At 41.7% G+C, this 5,696-nt stretch overlaps 1 long non-coding RNA gene across 1 annotated transcript in view; it reads left to right on the plus strand.

Annotated features, from left to right (window-relative positions):
- The window catches only part of LOC120323045, a 21,963-nt gene extending 17,072 nt beyond the window's left edge, over positions 1–4,891 (plus strand). The window contains exon 7 of the long non-coding RNA XR_005563124.1: positions 793–4,891. This is a non-coding gene — a long non-coding RNA (uncharacterized LOC120323045). The remainder of the gene's footprint in view (positions 1–792) is intronic.
- Positions 4,892–5,696: the final 805 nt, after the last annotated feature.

Raw genomic sequence — 5,696 nt, forward strand, 5'->3', positions numbered from 1 at the left:
AAATACATTTATTTGAAGCAGGCATCATATTAGTTCACTGGTTCGACTGTGGTTAAGGGAAAAAAAAAAAGAGGGTTATCAGTCTTTTGGGAAATTCTTTCAAATATAACCTGCAGCAAATATCTAAAATTGGGGATTATCTATGTTATAAATCTTTGTTCAAAAAGTAGAAAAGGAACAGAAATTGCTCTGTAGCCCTCTAAGACGATAAATTATATTATTTAACAATAGATAAACTTAGGGCACCTTTCCTGTGGTACAGCCCTATTGTGAATTAAGCTTTAATCTGCTTCACCTCAACATCTGTTCCGTGGAACCAAAGATCTGGCTGTATTGGACACAGACAGTAATTTGTTTGTTAACTGCTTCTCCGGAACAATATATCATTTCAGAAAACAAAGCCTACTAACACAACGCATATTTATCTGTTTCCTCTATCTGTGTTCCTTTTTCCATAAGTGCAAGTTCAGGCTTTTGAAATGTTTTCATAGTGATAATTTGTGATGCTGTTAGATTCATAACCTTGGAAAAACAGATTTTTATTTCAAGGTTTTTTTTCATCTTTGACCAACAGATGTTCTGTTCAAAATCTGAAAGTAGTCACAATGTACGTACTAGCAAATTATAATTGTTAACGCCCCTGTGGAAGGAAAATGTCAATAAATATTTGCTATCAGTAGACTGTTTGGAAACAAAGGTATTTACTTCACAGAAGTTCACGTGCTCAACCTTCCTATTCGGCTTTTCCAACAGTCTATTCAATTAGACATTTAACATTTTGTTTGTTTTTAGAAGAGAAAGTGAAAAATAACTTCACAGAAACAAAAAATACCGCATAAAAGCCAGTGGGCATCCTGTATTCCATTGTAAAATGGCAACACATTTCAGGAATACAAAGGTGAAACAAGCTGTGATCCAGTGCCAGCATTTTACCACTGCACACCAAGGTGGCAATCGAGGAATAAAAACCATCTGGGACTGGGATGCAGATAAGTGTTCAAACATCTGTCTTCTAATGATAGCTCTCCAACCCTATGGATAGTCTCCCCTAATAGACAACTTCGGTAAAAACCATATTTACCTGCAAGTCTCCACAACTCTCTAGTGAGACATACAGTGTCCAAATGGTTCATACATCCCACCAGTATTTTAAAAGTTGATAATTGATATTCACCCCTCCATTGAAAGGGCTAAAACTTCTCTCTTCCCCTCTCTTTCTTTCTTTTGGCTTGAAACAAGCAAATCACTGTGATTTTCAACAGGAGGGTGAGCTGGTGTAGACTCAAAACTGTCCTGCAGAAATGTCCTAAATCTATACCCTGACAGTCCTTGCACACAATATGCCATCCTTGTTTTGTGTTATATTGTATTGTGCTGTAGTATCTTCTACTCTATATCTCATTGCACTATTTTATCTCCCTCATTGTATCACTGGGTGTGTGTGAACCCTTCATAGTGCTGTACAGAAGAATAGGACTAATATCTAACACATGCTGTTGTGATTTGGGGAATCAATCTCTGTACCACTAAAATTAATTCTGTTTTATAGCATGGACTGCACTGCATCTGTTTCAGAAAGCAAGCCCCATATGGACTGGAGTTTCCTGGCCATCTCTGCAGCCTCTTGTCCTCTCATTGATACACTAACCATAGGAGATGCAGGTTGCATCCTTTTACCTGGCTACAGAGCTAACAGAGGAGCATCACTAAAATGGGAAAAATCAGCCATGCAAATCAGCCAGAGAAATGGCTGCCAACCAAAGCAGAGGAACTTTTCCAAGTCTGAACCCTATCAGGCAGCAAGTTAGTAACTGTTTTTTGGATTCATTTGATGAGCTGATAAATCTGATAAGAGGGCACCTGAGGTGTTACACAAATCAGGAGAGACTGAGAATCCATGATCCTGAGAAGTCAGAGGCAAGAATTTCTGTCTAGAAGAAGAATTGTGACCTACTTAGAGGAATCTGACTTAAGCCCCAAATAATGCTCTTGCTCAAGCATGAATTACAAGCAGCTGAAGAAAGATGAGCTTTTGCACTTGTTCTCTAGCCAAGTTTGCCCACATTTAATGAGAAGTACAACTTGGTGCCATTTTGTATTCCTGTGCTGTGGTGCAGATGGAGAGGCCGCTCTGAGTGTGAGTCCAGAAGCCACTCACCCACTCCTCCAGGCACTCCACACATCCTGCCCCATGCCTGTCCTTGCAGAGCCTGGAGCCAGAAAGCATCAGGTTCAGGAGCAGAAGGAGCAGCAGTAGATGTGAAAAACAGCTTCACAAATGGGAACCAGAGCTGGCAGCAGTGCCAGAACATCGGGCATGGATCAGGCTGGAGAAAAAGAATTAACAGTCCCATGCCCAGAAGACTGGAGAGTAAGAGAGCAGCAGTCACCCATGGAGGGAGGGGAAATGCTACACTGTCACACCTAAACTCAGGTACAATAGTCTCAGTACAGTAAAATTCCCTGGGGCAAAGTTGATGGTGAAAATATAGGTCCTGGTTCACCCCCATGCTGGGCGATGCCTCGCTGTGTGTCAAGTCTGGGCAGATGCTTTGTGTGTTGTGTTGTTTGGGCCAAAGTCCCACAGGAAAAAAAAGCGAGTCCAAATTGAAAGATGCTATGAGTCAGTCTTCTGATGAAAGAGAGGAACGTGATGTTGGGGCTGGCAAACATGATAGTGCTGTGGGATTAAAAGAAAAAAAAAAGAAAGATAAAGAAAAGCCCACAGAGAAAGGGTATGCAAATTATGGGAAAAAGAGCAAAAGAGGAACTTTTCTCTAGGGATGCTACATCTCTGCCTTCCATTCTCCCAGAGGATCGTGGGTATGGCAGTGGGTGAGCTCTTCCGGTTGAAATACAGAAGTAAGAATGTAAAGAATAATAACTGAAGCACTCCATCGGCCTCCATCATAGAACTGTTTTAGTTTGGTTTTGAGGCAACCTGGGATCCTGACCTAAGCTTTTTCCCCCAGAGATGGGAGAGCCCTGGCTATTGCCCTGCCAGTCCGGACAGGCTGTCAGAGTAGCAGCATGGCCCAAAATCCACACAGGAAACTCTTGGACCCACACTGGCATCACAGGCACTGCCCAGCACCACAGTTTGAAGTGAGGCTAATCTGAGCTAAAGCTCAAGTTTTCACCACCTCCTATTATCTGGAAAGCAAAACTGAATGCACTGCTTGGCAATGGCAAGGGGAAAGCAGGAATTGCATGGAGGGCACAGAACAGGGGAAATTACTGACAGTGCAGGATGGCTGAACACGGCATGGTTTTGGTTAAGAAAAGAAGTGTTTTCTACAGCAAAGGCCCCACATTCAAAGACACCACTTTAACTTAGCCCCAGCAGCACTGGAAATGCAAGCAGGGCAGAAGGAAAGTAGAAGAGGCGGCTGTTGTCAGAAAACAGTTCCTGGAAAATATTAAAGTTCTCTTGAGGCATGTAGAAAAATTCCAGGATACCGTATTATTATTGTTATTATTATTACCCTTGATCTTTTGGAAGGTGGGAAGGGAGCATATGCAGTCTTAAAGGAAGAAGACAAGACATCTGTAGCCTTTAAAAAGAAAAGCACTAAAAAGAAGGCTTCTAGGCTCTCCTTACAACATTTTTAATTATCTTCCTTAAGTTTCCCAAATAAAAACACATTGCATGAAGCCTCACCCAATAAAACTATGTGGGTAAATACAATACCCATTGTCTAATCAATATCATATTGCTCATGGCTTTAGCTTGTTCAATAGCTGAGTTCACTGACTCCTGATTTGCACCTAAGGATGCCAATATCTGCTCAGTGTTGGACAAACTGCATTTGTCATTCCCTGTAACTGAGTTCTTTAATCTCATTAATAACCCACAGATACCAAAACACAGCTTTGGCTTTTGGCTGGAATATGCCAGGTTTCCAGTGTGCACTTTTAGCTCAGGGGCTAAAAGTGTTGTGCATTAAATAGGCTCGTTGCCCCTGCAGAGGCCACAGCCCTCCTGCCCCATTGCTCCTCAACTTGGACACCCATGAATGCCAGAAATTGCAAAAAAAACATAAAACCCAAGAGAAGCCATCAGATACAGAGAGTTAGAGGTCATGGAAGATAAGAAACACACAGAATTATGTCTGTATTAAGTGTGTCATAGCCCCCACGCTGCGTCGCCTGCTGTGGCCTCAGCCCCAAGTGCTGGGGAGGCAGGAACAGCTCCTGCTCCCCAGGCCTCGTCCTTCTGAGCTTGCCTGCATATGGCAGCAAACCCCGTGCTCCAGCCCCAGAAGTATGCATCAATAAATTATCTTCATTGGAAACACATTGCAAACAAAATGCAAATGGCAAGAAAGTGCTTGTTCTCAGAGGTCTGTCTTGAGAGTTCATCTACCCAGATTATAAACACTTGATAAGCATCCTGGTTTTCAGGCTAACTGTCTGTACGGCAGATCCCAGGACTAGGCTCCTGGGATTTCAAAATGTATCATGAAATAAAAACAGCTGCAAGGGAAACTCATATGACTAGGATAGGTGCCATATAGCAATTAACAGCCAGAAGTTTTGATCTGGAAAATCACATTTATTTTAATTGCTTCACTGTTGTATTCATAAAGAATTTGGCTCATTTGATTATTTTCCTTATTAGATATACTACTTAACTTTGGAATAATGTAGTCATTAGTTCCATTGTTCCAGGTTTTTCATTGCAGTGAATTGAATGACAGAGACGTGTTCTGCAAGGAAGATTGTTTATAAATATTTATCATAGCCTTAACAGATATTTGTGTAATCCATCCTAATTTTTTTAGCACATAATTCACCAGTTATTTAATCTGCTGTGTGATGAGTGCAGGTTCCTTAACCTTGAGTTCAATAAGGCATTTGAAGTGTGTGATCTCTTATCACAAGAACAGAGCAGGGGAGTAGCGCTTCTTTTTTATATATTCCTTTGAAAGCCCGTATTCTCTCCATTTTCCTTTTGCAGGCTGTTTGAAGAAGATGCACATGCTTGATTGCTTTCACCTCTGCCATTCCTTTCTTTTTTTACTCAGCACAGTGGTATGGATAATCCCTGCCTTCGGGAGCCGCTGCCCTTGTGGGCAGGACGGGACTGGGAGCGAGGATGGCACAGGGACACCGTGCCCGGGCACTGGCAGGGTGCAGCCGGGGCGCTGTGAGCGCACCTGAGAGAGGGGTCGGGGCTATAAAATATGCATAGGCCCTTCTGCAGCAAACGAATCTACTTAATTGAAAGGAATCGGGAGGTGAAAAATGAAACTTGGCAGTTCAGCTTCGCTCCACCATTTGGTGGTTGTTGTGGGACTCCAGCAAAAGGGAGCTATCACTGCGGGCATAATTTACTTGATTTTAAGGATCTGTATGAATTCTGGCGACATACCAAGTAGCCATTAGCTATGAGGAGTGTTTCCCGATGCTCATTTGTTTTCCATGTGTGAATTTTCACTCTTCCAAACTTTCTTTAGGAAAAAAAAAAGTACTTTTTCTTCATCAATTCCACGTGGAAAATACAACAAAAATACAGACAATAAATTATTCAAGAAACACAACCGATTTTTTTTTTTAATGGAAAAATACTGGTTCTGGAATCAAACTGGCTGCTTGCTTTGATTTCGATATTTTAAGTGTTATAAAATGATATGCTTGTTCACATGCTCAAGCACAGTCTTTCTGCACAAATTATCCTAAATAGGGTAACTCAA

Source organism: Pipra filicauda, unplaced genomic scaffold (genome assembly GCF_003945595.2).
Source record: "Pipra filicauda isolate LSUMZ 115617 unplaced genomic scaffold, ASM394559v2 scaffold189_size1545977_pilon, whole genome shotgun sequence".
Taxonomy (NCBI): Eukaryota; Metazoa; Chordata; class Aves; order Passeriformes; family Pipridae; genus Pipra; species Pipra filicauda.